Genomic DNA, 15,174 nt, shown 5'->3' on the forward strand with positions numbered 1-15,174 from the left:
ATGGGGGATCGTAGGTTTACCCCGGGTATCACTTCTGTGTCACTGTTAGACAGAGGCACAGTATACTAACCTCGAAAAAGGGCATAGCAAAATTAATTTAAAATGGGTGGCGAAAGCCAAACACACTCTGGCTAGGCTTATAAATGCCCTAGGGCAGATAGCCTAGTATGAACCTAATACTAATCTAACGGCAACTAAGTAGTGACGAGAAAACGGGACAGGGGAACTATACAGGCCCAATAAAAACACGGCCAAGAAAATTAACAGCACAGACTCTAACACTAGTGAAACGCTAAGAAAATAAGTGTGTTCAACGAACAGGTAAATAAAGAATCAAGATATAACAATAAATTTTCGAAAAAAGGACAAGAACCCTCTAACTAAAACAGATTCTTAAGGAAACGACAAGGCCCAAAGAAAAAAACAGCTGCAAAAGGAAAAAATTACCAAGTTTAAGAGAAAAAATTAGTGCAAGGTTATTACTATAAAACTAATAGATTATAAGAGATAGTATTTAGAAGATTACTAGTACTAAGGTATAAAATATTAAAATTTTACAAGCCTGAACCAGTGAAGACAATCCCGAAGCTTCAAGCGGCAAACAAGATCTGGGGAACAGCTGCTAAGCATCATGGAATAGGACTCAGCCTTGAGCCAGTAGAAACTCTCGAGCTTTGGTATACGGCCGAGTTGGAGCGGAGTTTCAGCTCCAAACCCAACCAGCAAGAATGAAGGTGAGATGGGACAACATAACATCAAGAAGTTTTTAAAAAACTTTAGAAAATGTAGAAAAATTAGAAGTTATGTACCTACCATAACGTTCCATGTTAGTTGTCTTCTTCTCGCCTTCTTTCTTGCTGGATGGGTTCGGAGCTGATCCTCGGCTCCGACTCGGCCACTCTAAAAGCTCAAGAGCTAGTTCCACCAGCTCGAGGCTCCCCTATATCCCACAATGCTAGGCAGTAACTCCTCAGATCTCGTTTGATAGCTAAGCCCAGCAAGGAAATTCCATAAGGAACAAAAACAAACTCCTCTAGGTCTGTCCAGGCTAGGGGGAAGGAGGGTGGGATGCAAGAAAGAAGGCAAGAAGAAGACAACTAACATGGAACGTTATGGTAGGTACATAACTTCTAAATGTTAAGTTGTCCATCTCGCCTTCATTCTTGCTGGATGGGACCGCGTCCCTAGCACCTTGTCCCGGGTGGCCTATCGGAACAGACTCTTGAGTACAGTGGAGCCAAAGTTGGCTCGGTCCCTAGAGGCCAAGTCCAACTTATAATGAGAAATGAAGGTATGGGGAGAAGCCCAAGTAGCTGCAGAACAAATCGAATCAATAGGCAGCCTATCTTGGAAAGCTATAGATGTGGCTAAAGCTCTAGTTGAATGAGCTCTGGGTTTGGATGGCAACTGTTGATGTCTGATCTCATACACAAGGGTAATTAACGAAGTAAGCCATCTAGAGAGAGATACTTTAGAAACTGGAAGGCCCATTCTACCTTCTGCATAAGAAACAAACAGTTGATCAGACTTCCTGAATTGTTTGGTCCTGTCTAAATAGTACCTAAGTTGACGATGAACATCTAAGGAATGTAATTTTTGTTCTGACCTGTTCGAATAATTAGGGAAGAACACAGGAAGGTCAATGGTTTGATTCAAATTTGCCAGTGAAGCTACCTTAGGCAAAAAGGACGGGTTAGTACGTAAGGACACCCTATCCTTATGAAACACAAGGTAAGGGGGTCGACTACACAGAGCATGGAGTTCAGAGACTCTTCTAGCTGAAGTGATAGCTCCTAAAAAGAGTGTTTTCCAAGATAGTAACTTCATTGAACATGAAGCCGCAGGTTCAAAGGGGGGAAGAATTAAGGACGCTAGAGCCAAATTGAGATCCCATTGAGGAGGAGGATCCCTAATAGGTGGTTTGAGGAGAAAAACTCCCTTTAAAAAGGCTTTGCAGAGGTTTGTGAGACATAATGGAGGACTCTGACACTCCAACATGAAAGTTCGAAATTGCTGCCAATTGAAATTTGATGGTAGACGGGGACGAACCTGAGTGGAAAAGTTCGGCTAGAAAGTCTAAAACTGATTGAATGGAAGCAGTGAAAGGATCTATATTCTTTGACTGAGCCCAACAGGAAAAACGTTTCCACTTACTATGATAAATCTTCCGAGTGGAAGATTTATGAGAGGCTATCAAAATATCTCTAACTGATCGAGATATTAGAGGAAGCCTGGCTAGAGTTGGAATTGGAGGAACCACGCTGTGAGGTTCAGAGAAGGAAGGGAGTGGTGCAACTGACCCGACTGATGGGTCAAGAGGTCTGGAACTGGGTCCAGATGCCAAGGTTGCTCCAACAGATAATGGTGGAGAAATGGGAACCAAACCTGTCGAGGCCAGTAAGGGGCAATGAGGATCATGGAAGCTTTCTGAGCGATGGCTTTCTGTATTAGCTGAGAAATCAGTGGGAAGGGAGGAAAAGCATACAGAAGTCCCCGGGGCCAATCGTGTACTAGAGCGTCTCTGCTGGGGTGGCCTGGTTGGGGAAAGAGGATGAAAAAATCGTCGCACTTGCTGTTTTGAGGAGTAGCGAAAAGGTCGCAGCAAGGCTGGTCCCACTTTCGAAAAACTTTCTCCAACACTGAATTCTTCAGAGACCACTCATGAGGCATGAGAATAGCTCTGCTCAGTTTGTCTGCAATCACATTGGACTTCCTGGGAATGTGCGTTGCTAACAGAAACCGCTGAGAAGAAATCGCCCATTGTCACAGTCTGAGTGCCTCTTGACATAGGGGATAAGATCTGGTTCCGCCTTGTTTGTTGATGTACCACACTACAGACATATTGTCTGTCTGGATTGCTATAGTTCCCTTGGGAAGAGAGTCTTGTAAGGCTTGCAACGCTAGAAGCACTGCTCTCATCTCTAGGACATTTATGTGCAAGTGGCACTCGAAAGGTTGCCACATGCCTTGGACCGTCCTGCCCTGTTAATGCCCCCCCACCCAATCAGGGAGGCATCCATTGTCACTGTAGCAACTGGAGGGGAAGGGACGAAAGGTCTCCCTAGGTGGAGCTGGGGAGATGTGATCCACCAAGAGAGATGATTCTTGCACGATTGAGTTATCCGAATAGGATGGGACATTGGAAGTCGTTGGAAAGACCATTGTGTGAAGAGCATCCATTGTAAAATTCTCATATGGAAGCGGGCTAATGGTAGAAGAGGGATGGCCGCCGCCATAATCCCCAAGACCTTCAGGATCAGTCTGGCTTTGACTTTGTTGCTCTGTAATACCAAAGAGACCAGTCTGTGTATGTCTGCTATTCTCTGCTCTGTGAGTCTGGCTGACATGTTGATTGTGTCTAGATTTGCGCCTATGAAGGTAATAACACGACAAGGCGACAAGACAGACTTTTCGTAATTTATTGAAATGCCTAGTGTTTGACATGTGTGAAAGGTGTAGTCTCTGGCAAGAAGCAACAGATGCTTGGTGGGGGCTGTAAGGAGCCAGTCGTCTAAATATGGAAACACCTGGAATCCTTGTCGTCTCAGATGAGAGGCGACCACTGCCATGCATTTGGTAAACACTCGGGGGGCTGTAGTGAGACCAAAGGGCAGGGCCCTGAATTGGAAATGACTGGTTCCCAGCCTGAAGCGGAGGAATCTCCTGGAGCACTGACTCATTTTGATGTGATAGTACGCATCCTGGAGATCTATTGCGCACATCCAGTTGTCCCGCCCAAAAAGGGGTAGAATGGACTGCAGCGTGACCATCCGGAACTTTATTTTCTTGACAAACTTGTTCAAGTTGCTGAGATCCAAAATGGGTCTCTAGTTCCCTGTTTTCTTTGGAACCAAAAAGAATTTGGAGTAGATTCCGGATCCTTGTTGGTCTGCTGGAACTGGTTGAATGGCTCTTTTTGCAAGCAGCTTTGAAATTTCTAGTGCTGCTTGCTCCCTTTGACTGGGTGGAATGTCTGGAAGGGATTTTTTGGATTGCTTTAGAATGAAAAGGAATGGGATTCTGTAGCCTTCGGAAATGATAGACTGTACCCACTTGTCTTGAGTTAGGGATAGCCAGGCTTCTGGGTACAGAGATAATCTTCCCCCGACTACCTCCGAAGGTGGACAGTCGGGCAACACCTCAGGGATGCTGGAAGGGCTTGTCGGAAAAGGTTTCTCGACTGCCCTGATTCTGTGGGCCCCCTCTGCCTCTAGGACGGCGTCTACCATTATTGTTCCCCCCACTGCCTCTAGAGGGGAATCGACTCTGTGCGTCAGGCAAATCTCCCTGAGATTGTTTGCGGAACCACATCTTTCCCCCCTTTTGGCCTTTGGGGTAAGGCCTAGAAGGAGTAGAAAAACGGACTCCGACGGCAGAGAGAGTTTTGCCATCAGTCTCGCACCTAGTCAGGGCTTCCTTCACTTGAGGACCAAAGAGGGATGATCCATCAAAAGGGACATTAGTGAAGGACACCTTGAAAGGGTCCACAAAGTTACATAGCCGCATCCAGGCGTGCCGACGCAAGGCTACACCTGTACCTGCCGCTCTACTCGCTCCATCCGCCGCATATGAAAGGAGGCGCATGGAGGAGTTAGTTATAGAATTAAGGGTCGCCAGCTGAGAGTTCATCCTATCCTGAAAACCCGCAGCTGTTGGGTCCTTTAACATTTCGCTCGCTTCCTTGAGCAAATCCCTCTGAAGACGAGTGAAATGACACAGGTAATTCAGCGAGCGCATAGTAAAGGTCGCTGACGAGAACATCCGCTTCCCGTACCTGTCCATCGACCTAGACTCCTTGTTAGGAGGATGAACAGGCACCGAAGGATCAGCTAACTCCTTCTTGGTGGCCGCAGCCACCACCATAGCATCAACAGAGACGCCTTTGGTTAAAAATTCTTTGTCCTTGGGGGCAGTGATAAATTTTGATGGTCTCCTGGGGGTGGGTTCCACTGAGTCAGGAGCCGCCCAGGCCTTCTTTGCCACCACTTGCATGAGGGGGTCAAAGGGAGGGGACACCCAGGAGGTGGAAGGGCGAGAGCCAAACGCCTCAAGATACACCGATTCATCCTCTAAAGGGTTGAGGGCTGGCCAATTCCCCCTCTGTTTTAAGATTTCGAGAATGTCTGCAAAGGAGACATCTTCAGAGGGGGAACCTTCAGAATCCTCTAAATCAGTGTCAGAGGTGACAGACTCAGGGGAGTCAATGTGCTTCCTCTTGCACTGCCTCTTCCTAGGGGGCTCTCCCACCGGTTCAGGAGAGGCCTCGGAAGAGGAGGAGATCCCCACTGGGGGTACTTGAGGAGCTGGCTCTCTACGGTCCGGGATAAGAGAGTGAGCAGAAATCACCGGAGGCACCGTGGAGTGAGGGGCAGAAGGAGCCGACTGTGGAGTTGAACCTGTTTCTAACACGCTCCTCATGACCTCGAAGGCAGCCCTGTCAGGCAAAGCCAGAGGTCTCCGCTCCGAAAAGCTGAAAACCTCCCCCGGCACCGACAGTGATGGCTCCGAGGCCGATGTCGGAGCCAAACTCACCAGTGCCGAAGCACCGAGAGGGAGAGCGGGGTCGGACAAGGGTCCGATACCACTCGCCCCTCGGAGCCGACCAGGGAAATCCGGCGCAGAGATTCTTCCAAGGAAGACATCGGAGCAGACGACGGCACCGAAGACAAAGGTATCGGTTCCGACGCCACCACAGTCTCGGGTCCGAGCCGCCCCGGCTCCGAACTCAGAAGAGTCAGAGGAGGAACATTTTGAGTAATGAGAATAGTCCTCGACTGTTGAGTCAGACTTTGAAGCATCTGGGCCAGTGCCTCGGACTTAAGAAGTCAACTCACTACCCTCTGAAGGTCATGATCTGATAGTCTCGACGACCTAGAGGAGTGAGATCTATGGCTCCGTTCAGACAGCAATGGCGATGGTGGAGCCGAATGAACGGAGCCGATAGATGGAGATCGGGACCTTTTTCTGGAGGTCGGTTCCGACAATTTGATCGGAGCCGACTCAGCGATGTCTTCCTCCGCTCCGGCTGGAGCCGAGGAAATACTAGGGGCATGAGTTCGAGAGTCATCGGCTCCGGCCGGAGCCGATGATCAAACAGCCTTCGGACCTCCAGAAGACGGCTCAGAGACCGGAGCCGAAGGTCTGGGAGGCTTCGAGGGTTTCCCCGAGGATTGAGTCGAGGGACCCTCAGGCTTCAATAAGCCCCTTAGAATGAGCTTATTTTTATGCTCCTGCAGGACTCTAGGGCTGAAGCCATGGCAAACAGCACATGAGTCCTGCAGGTGCAAAGGTCCCAGGCAGTATACACAAGAAGTGTGACCGTCTGTCAGAGACATCTTCTGACAGCACGAGTCACACTTCTTAAAGCCTGAGACCTTCGATTCCTTGGACATGTCCAAAGAAAAAAACAAGGTGTAACCACACAATCACACACACACACCTATTACACTTGTTAAAAATTTAAATTAAATTTAAATCAAATTAGTAACTAACTTAGAAAAATTAAATCCCTACAAAACACAGTCACTCCAACTACTAGGAAGGGAGGGACTGGGCCTAAAGCCCAAGGGAATAAGTTTAGTAAATTTTGGAAATAACAGGGGAAACTAGGACTATAGAAAGGAAGGAAACTACTTAACTCTTAAATTTATGAGGAAAGGCTAACTTAAAAGGGGGTCTATCTAAGATACAACTAGTTATTTTAAACTAACCTGACGAGCCGGTTGAAAAGCACCTCGATCACTGTAGCGGCAAACGAGATCTGAGGAGTTACCGCCTAGCATTGTGGGATATAGGGGAGCCTCGAGCCGGTGGAACTAGCTCTCGAGCTTTTAAGAGTGGCCGAGTCGGAGACAAGGATCGGCTCCGAACCCATCCAGCAAGAATGAAGGCGAGATGGACAACTTAACATGTAATTTTTTACTTAGCCAGAACTGGAGAATCACCCAATCTGTTTCAGTGGCAAACAAGATCTGAGAAGGGCACCAGAGCATCATGGGATATGGAGTAAGCCACGAGCTGGTTAAAGACCTCGAGCTTTAGTAAACCGCCGAGTCGGAACCGAGGATTGGTTCAAAAACCCATCAGTACAGAATGAAGGTGAAAAAGGACAACTTCACATCTAATATTGTAAAAGTGTCCCTGATTTTTTTTTTCTGGATTAGTCTCTAATTTTATTTAGATTTCTCCCTGCTTGATTGAGAGCTATGCTATGTTTTTTTTTAATCTCAGCTTCTTAAAAACTTGAGTCACACGAACGTTGATTACTTTAAAACATAACAGGTCTGATATTATAAGGGCAGCCCACGTCACGCCAGAGGCGGTGCTTTCAGCCATAGGGCTCTAGCCTCGACCACGCTTTAATGTTCTAACATAAACAAGCACCTTCCATGACAGGGTTGTCAGCAAAACTACATTGAGATTATTGATACAGTTACGCGAATGGAACTTTAGCTGCATATAACAAGACGTTATTTACTTCAACCGAAAGATAATAAATTACTATTAACATCTACAAATACATGCAGAAAGCTGTTACTGTGCTACCGTCAATACTTAAATGAATTCCGTGTAAAATCAACGCATCCAACTATAACCTTCCCAGTAAAAAAAAAACAACACAAAAACAAACGTGAAATGAAGCAACGTCACAAACGTGCCTTTGTACGCCACGGGTATTAAAAAAAAAAAAACGACTACGGGGACGTAAAAGGACAGTGCGCAAACGCACTGTCTATTCCGCATAAAGGAGGTGGAGCGGAGAAGCTATTGTGCTGGTTCGCCATTTTGTGTGAGTGACTCTCTGATTGGGTTTTAGAGTCCGGTACTGGAGCCAATCAGGAGGGAACCAAACCGGGGGAGCGAGGCACGGTAAGTGCTACCAGCCAATATAGTGATACCGAGAGCCGGGCAGAGAGAGGGGATTGGAGCGTTATTTTGGCCACTCATTGTGGACAGGATAGGGGCATTAAACTGCTACCTGGCGACAGGCAGGCCTTGTGTAGTCAAATAAGAATCTTTCTTATTGGGCCGGGCTGCATCATAAAACACTTTAACCATTGGTATCAGAGCAAATATATTTTCGTTCCCTGCTTATCTGTTGTATAAGCTTATCCTCTTAATAAAAATGGACGTGGTTTGTTTGTGTGTATTTTTTAAGGATTATGGGATAGACTTTTTTTGGGGGGAGATTTAGTGTAAAGAATGGCGAAATTGAAGTGTATTAACCCACCAACGAGTTCGCGCAGGAATGGAATGTGGTATCACTGTTGACAGTATATAGTAGTTCTTGTGTTGTAAAAAGACTGTCCGTCTTTATTAGTTGGCTACAGTATGGTGGCTGTACACGAACTGGAAACTTCTTGAACAGGGAGGCGGTATTAGCGGGATAGTGTCCCCCCTTTCAGATTAATGTTTTTATATGTGTGTATATATATATATATATATATATATATATATATTTACAAACATGCTGATGTGTATTCACAAAAAAAGCCTTAATCTAGCACTGAATTAAGTCTTTTTCGTTGGTGGTCATTATCTTGCCACTTCACCTGCAACATTTCATTTGTAGCCGAGAGCGAGAAGGCTGAGGCCTTCCAGCGGAAGCGTCAAGTTTACTGTATAGTGGATGTCGGTGGGTCCGTATGGCTGTGGGGTTCCATTAAGATGAGAAGAATGAAAACGAGACAACCAGATCTTTAAATGTAAAGGATATAATACGGTTATTCTGTACGAATTTTCGGTTAATGCTGTGCACATTTTTGACGTTGCTGACTTAGTACATCCTCTACGTGGTATACATGATGGTCGTTGACAGGCACTGTCCGGGTATACTTTCAGATGATTGATCATATTTATGACCCCAAGTTCTTTACTGGATACTGCAGTATTAAAATGGGCTGTGCCATATATTAAGAAAGGCTATCACAATGAGCTCCATGCCTTTATACGCTTTTTTTCCCCGTCTCCCAGGATTATAGAACTATACCCGACTTTCCATTTGGTCATACATCATGTTAGTCGAATGAAAGGAGCCTAGTACAGAATTATAAGGGAATATAGAGAATTATTTATGAACAAGTCAAAGTCAACAAGATGAGGACTTGAAACATAAACGCATGCTATTATGTTGAGGTTTACATGTTGGTTGTTTAAGGGAAAACTACTTCAGTGAAGTAGAATGTTTAAGGGTTACATGCTGTAAGTTTGATTACAAATGTGTGTTTACAGGGGGTGTTGACGGTTTCCCACTTTAGAACTGCTAAGGGTTAAGGTCGTTTTTACGTCCCTTTTCTTGTTAGAAATATGATACGGGCACAGTAATTGGCTTGTGTGGTACATCAAAATATAAAATGATTTAGCTTGCTAAAAAGGGCCATGCAAATCAACGAACTTAACAGTCCACATTTTTGCCCCTCATAAAATGTGTAGTATTTTCTGGCAAATCATTGATTCGCTAAATAATATTCAACCTCACACCCTTCGGAAAGTACATGTAACTGCAAGTAATGTGGGGTGGGTGGGCTTTGCCCCCTCTCCTATATATTTTTTTGGGGATTGTACAGCCTTCTTTTGAGCTGGAGAGGTGTATCGGATTGTATCAAAGTTCTGCAATCAGTTGCCGTATGGCTGTTTCCATTTAGCGGGAACTGTGAACTGATCGGCTGACCTCTTCGGAACTCTAATACGCTTTCTTTTTTCTGCTCCAAAGTTGTATGACTGTGGAAAGCTGATTGTGGGTGGTGGTGTCCCCCCCCCCCCCAACAGAAACATCCCTTGTCTTGTTCGCATGTAACAGTGCAGGCTTTTTGGCAGCTGAATCTGCAGTTCTTAGAGTATATGGTATTCTAGAGGCTGTATGATGAATAGTCTTTACTGTGGCAGGCTAATGACCTTGGCATCAATGTAGTCAACGAATATTTCCCTTTTCTTGTATGCACCAGTTTTACTGTGTTTTTTTATGGTCTTTACCCACTATATGGCATGATTTGGCCAAAAAGGATGGCTTACTTAATTTTTTAAGGTCGGCGTCACTGCCTCTTTTAATATTATTTTCTGTCCAAAGACTAGAATAATGTTAAACATCCCAGATGCACTCCCTTTGTCATGCTTATACCACCAGTTTTTTGTGTATGTAGCATTACTTGCTTCACATCACAGTGTAGTCTTGCACACTGTCTAAAATGCATTCTAACACTGATTCCCTGTGGTAGTCCACTGCTTATCAAGTCTTCTGTTTCTAATTCCCTTTAGTAAATGCACATCCTTTTTGTTCAATGCAGCCAGTATCCAAGTTATTCTGGATTTTAAACCTCTGTTATTTAGTTTTTCTGCCAAACACAAGTGAGGCAACATTAAAGGTATTGTCTTTTTCCTTTTCTCTTAAAGAATTTCCCAGTTTTCTCTGAAGGTGCTCACCTTTTGGTCAAATCTTTGCTTCGCGATCTTGGTTTGTGCCTGGCAGTGTTAATGTACTATTTTGAGTGCGCTTCCTGTGCTACAAATGCCTGCCTATATAATAGAAAACTCAAAACCATAATACACGTCAGGTGGTGGGAAGAATTTCTTTAAGCTAATAAGATAAGTCACTTAACACTGGAATCATGGAATGAGTTTTCCTTGGAGGAAGGGAGGACGAGAGAAAAGACGAGATATTTGTAATGATGCCTCCACGTTACTGGTTTTAAACTAAAATGTTTACAAAGAATACACAGTATGATAATTGTGACTGATTCCTGGTGTAGCCACCTATGCATGAAAAAATGATTTCTACAGAGAGACCTAAATATTGGGTTATGTAGGTCTGTACCATTAGAGTTCAATTCAAAACGGAGTAATAGCAGCAGCCCTAGAAGTCCATGCTCCCATTATGCACAAACACCATTTTGTGTAAGACAGTACTTGTAGGTTCATAGGTTCATACTAGGCTATCTGCCCTAGGGCATTTATAAGCCTAGCCATAGTATGTTTGGCTTTCGCCACCCATTTTAAATTAATTTTGCTATGCCCTTTTTCGAGGTTAGTATACTGTGCCTCTTGTCTAACAGTGACACAGAAGTGATACCTGGGGTAAATCTACGATCTCCCATCCACTCATCAAGATTCCTCTTGAAGAGAGTCAATGAGGGACTCTGCCTAAACCTGGACTGGGATTTTATTCCAGAGTGAGGGGAGCCTCTGGGTTATGAATCTATCCCTCCAGCATGTCCTATTTATTTCAGTGCTGAGGTTCAAGTCTCTCGAGCGCGTAGCTTGATGGGATTTGGATTTTTTGAGGTGCAGCATGTCCATTAATTCCGGGTTGGACATGGCTTTATATGTCCGGCACAGATCGCCTCTGAGCAGGCGGTATGCCACTGAATAGAGCTGGAGTTACTTTAACCGGGCAGCATATGGCATCTGTTTGAGCCCTTTGATCCTCTTGGTGAGGTACTTTTGGTGTCTTTCCAGTTGCTGCAGGTGTCTGGTAAGGTACATCCCAAAAGGGGCATTTTACTCAATTATGGGCCTGATGAGGGATGAGTAAAGAAGTACGATGACCTCCCCTGATCTAGATGTGAATCCCTTCATGATTAGGTGGGCTATATAAAATGTTTTTCTAACCACTTTGGCCACATGGTTGTCCAAATGAGAGATTGCTATCGACTTGGGTCCCCATGTCCCTAATTACTTCTGTACTTAATGGATTACCACCTATGTGGTAATTTGTGGGCACTTTGTTTTTGCCAAGGGGGATGACTATACACTTTTTGGCATTTAGCTTGAGGCCATGGCTCTGGCACCAGTTGTCTGTTTCTATGAGGCCCTTTTGGAGGATGCTTGTGTCGGCTGGAGAGTCAATTATGGCGCCCAGTTTGCAGTCATCTGCAAACTTGGTCAGCCGCAGTCCTTCCGTGTTGGCCTGTACCTCCGAGAAATGTATACCGAACAAGAGAGGTCCCAGGACTGAGCCTTGTGGGATGCCACTTGTAACTGGTTTTGAGTCTGACATGGCTCCAGCAATTCTAACCATGTGGGTTCTGTCCTTGAGCCAATTTGCAACCCATCTAGTGACATGGGGGTTTATATTTAAGCTGGTGAGCTTATCTTTAATGCCCAAGTGGGGTATTGTATCAAAGGTGTTTTTGCTTTTACTGCCATACTTTCCAGCCTATGCTGGACAAGAAAATGGTGTCAGAACCCCTCTTTAATGTGTTGGATGCTTGTACATTGTCCTCCACCTTCCCATGTTGCCACCTTTACTCTGTGCCACTGCATGTCACTGAATGTATGTAAACACAAGGCAGAGAAAAAAAAAACTTGTATGTGATGAGTTCTGGTTCTCTTGTATAGCACTGAATGAAGTCTTTTCATTGTGAGGTCATTATCTTGGCTGTCTGCCTGTAACATTTCATTTGTAGCAGAGAACGAGAAGGCTGAGGCCTTCCAGAGGAAGCGTCTGTTGTACTGTATAGTTAATTTGATGTTTATACTCTGTAGTTACTAGGCTAGCTGTCCTTGCAGGCCATGTTAAGCCTAGCCATTTTCCCTTTTTTGTGCTAAAATAACCTCTTCCATTTGGTTATAGATTGCCTTTGCACATCCTATAGCCAATAATATTTTTTTGTTCCTAGTAAGAATAATTGGGATCATACCATAAATAATTTGAGAAGACTTATGTATGAGGTAAAGCATTTGGTAGCAGTCTTTTTTCCTATTCCCCATCCACAGCTGTAGATCCAAGTTGCACTTGAAAATGGACAGGGATGAACTTTGTTATATTTGGATGGGGAGTCTCTTCTACAGCAGAGATACCCTGTTGTAGAGGTTTAGATTCCAAGACCGATAATTTCTGATGCCATTTGACTTGCTGGTATACAGTAATTCTATCAGTAGTGGGTTGGAGGATTCCTTGTTTGCCAGACACAGGTCACATCTTAGCAATCTGTAATAACTACAGAGTGTAGTGACAATTTTGAGTTGGTCTGTGTAAGGCATTTTTGTGCAGGCCTTGTATTCTTTCATTATGGTATCCCTGGGTGTTCGGTTGTTTGCATGTGACTGGCCTAATGAGGGTTGAGCATACCTCTCAACCTCTTGTTGTAAGAAATCAGGCCAAGACCCAAAAATAGGTAAATATTTTAATTATTATTCTTAACAAACTTAGATGGTTTAACACACTTTCTGAAGGGTTTAAAGTCTGAAACTCAAATGTATATGATTATTTAGTGACCAGTTTTCAGATCCTCCTATTTATTTGCCCGAAAACCAAAAATTTTGAGTAACGTACCAAAAATATGAGCTGAAAATCTGGACAGTTGTGAGGTATGAGGCTGAGTAAAAGGGGAATACCTAGATATAAATACAATCCTTTGTTATAAGTTGTATAATATAGAAGAGCTTTTTTATGACTATAGATATGGGTTGGTCAGAAGTTGGGTCACTGTCCACAAGTTCCAAAATCCCAAACAACTGGGTCAATTCTTGGGGACATATTGTCAATGTAGTGGTTCACTTCAGAAAAGTAATATCAAATGGGAGAGGTCCCAACACAGAACTCTAGTGGACTCCACTGGTGAGGGGTCTCTTTTTTGGAGATAATCGAGAGTCCTATCTGTGAGCCATTTGGCAATCCCGTGAGTGACATGAGGGGTTTATTAAGCTTTTCTCCTATGCCCGAGTGGGGAATTCTGTCAAAAAGAGCTTTGGCTAGGTTCAGGTTACCTTTATCATTGCTTTATTGACATTTTCAAAAAAAAAAAAAAAAAGGCGGAAGGGTAAAGTTAAAGCTAAATTTATTAGCCAGTAGGCTCACTATTTATTTTCAGTCTCTGTGTAGGTAACATTGTTCATAATTGGCTGAGTGCATTGCTACATTGTGCTTTTGATGTCGCAAACAACTTTTAAAATGCCTTGTGATTCTTTGGCTTGGCAGCTATTTTAACCTCAAGCTTGGCTTTGGTGGATTTTACTAAGCTTCTGTGGTTTGTTCATTTTGGTGACAAGGAACGTAACATTCTGGGAATTGCTCTTCTTGCTTTTGGTCAAGTCTTTTGTTATTGTAAAGCTTATTGATAGTATGGTTGAACCAGGTTGGTTTGTTTCTGAGATTTGCCCTGCACTTATTTCTGCAGGGTACAGCTGGATCTGTTCAGCTGTTTACATGCTGGTTGTAGTATGGTGGGATACGTTTCTGCATATTCAATGGCGTTAACTGGGTTTGGTGGGGATCTGATGCTTTGTAATGTACCACTAAGGAGTAAGTAGTTTGTGTTTAAGAAATTTGTAAAGGTAATACACACAATCCTGTTACAGTGGTGTGACAAGTATGGTATTCTTTGCTTGTTCATAGGTGTTTACCAGGCTAATGACCACAAGGGCGTTTTTAAGTCGGGCTTAGGAGATTAAATGTTTACAAGCCAGGGGCCTGGGAGGTAAAACTATTTACAGGTGGTCTGTAGTCATTAGAGGCATGGGTTCCAAGCCAGGGATGAATTTCCTGTTCCCCATCCAGTTGTCAAAGTTATACTTTAATTGGGTTAGGGAGGAACTCTGCTTCACTTGGATGGTGATCATGTTACAGAGTGTGTACATACGGTCTCTCCAGCCGGTCCTATTTATATTACAGGGAAGGTTTAAGTCTTTAGAATGGGTAATTTCAGTGCTTGCTTGTTTTGCTGATATACAGGAGGCCCATCAGGGTGAGGTCTGACAATGCTCTGTATGCGAGGCATATATCTCCCCTCAACAGCCTATAGGAGATGGGATAGGACCTTGAGGCGGTCTGCATAGGACATTTTACTTATGCTCTGTATTCCTTTAGTGAGGAACCAGTGTGCACTTTCCATTTGTTGGATATGCCTAATTAGATACATAAAGGGGGCATTGTACTCCATGACAGGCCTGATGAATGCTGAATACAGTGGTCCATTGACGTCCGTGGACCTAGATGCCATACCTTTGTTTATAAGTTGTGCAACATAGAATGACTTCCACACTACTGTCAACATGTGATGGTCAAAGGCTTGATTACTGTTTGTGCTCCCAAGTCCCTGACTACTGGGTCAACTCTTAAGGGGCCAGCAGGTTTGCTATATCTTCTGGCTGAGTATAGGTGACTCAATTTATAATGAGCTCTGTACACGGTTGTGTATTGCCTTTGAGGTTGCAAACATAGCTAAAGAGTGCCTTGTG

General features: G+C 44.2%; 1 protein-coding gene across 7 annotated transcripts in view; it reads left to right on the forward strand.

Annotated features, from left to right (window-relative positions):
• Positions 1–7,311: 7,311 nt before the first annotated feature.
• The window catches only part of NFYA (nuclear transcription factor Y subunit alpha), a 209,669-nt gene continuing 201,806 nt past the window's right edge, over positions 7,312–15,174 (forward strand). For 5 of the 7 annotated variants that reach the window (XM_044076885.1, XM_044076890.1, XM_044076889.1 and 2 more), the window contains exon 1: positions 7,312–7,869. The gene's annotated coding sequence lies outside the window, so the exon portion shown is untranslated. Of the gene's footprint in view, positions 7,870–8,143; positions 8,274–15,174 lie in introns of those variants that run through there. The other 2 variants (XM_044076892.1, XM_044076886.1) reach the window with 2 other exon arrangements.

This window comes from Protopterus annectens, chromosome 7.part0 (genome assembly GCF_019279795.1).
Source record: "Protopterus annectens isolate FY-2018-M chromosome 7.part0, PAN1.0, whole genome shotgun sequence".
In the NCBI taxonomy this organism is placed as follows: domain Eukaryota; kingdom Metazoa; phylum Chordata; order Ceratodontiformes; family Protopteridae; genus Protopterus; species Protopterus annectens.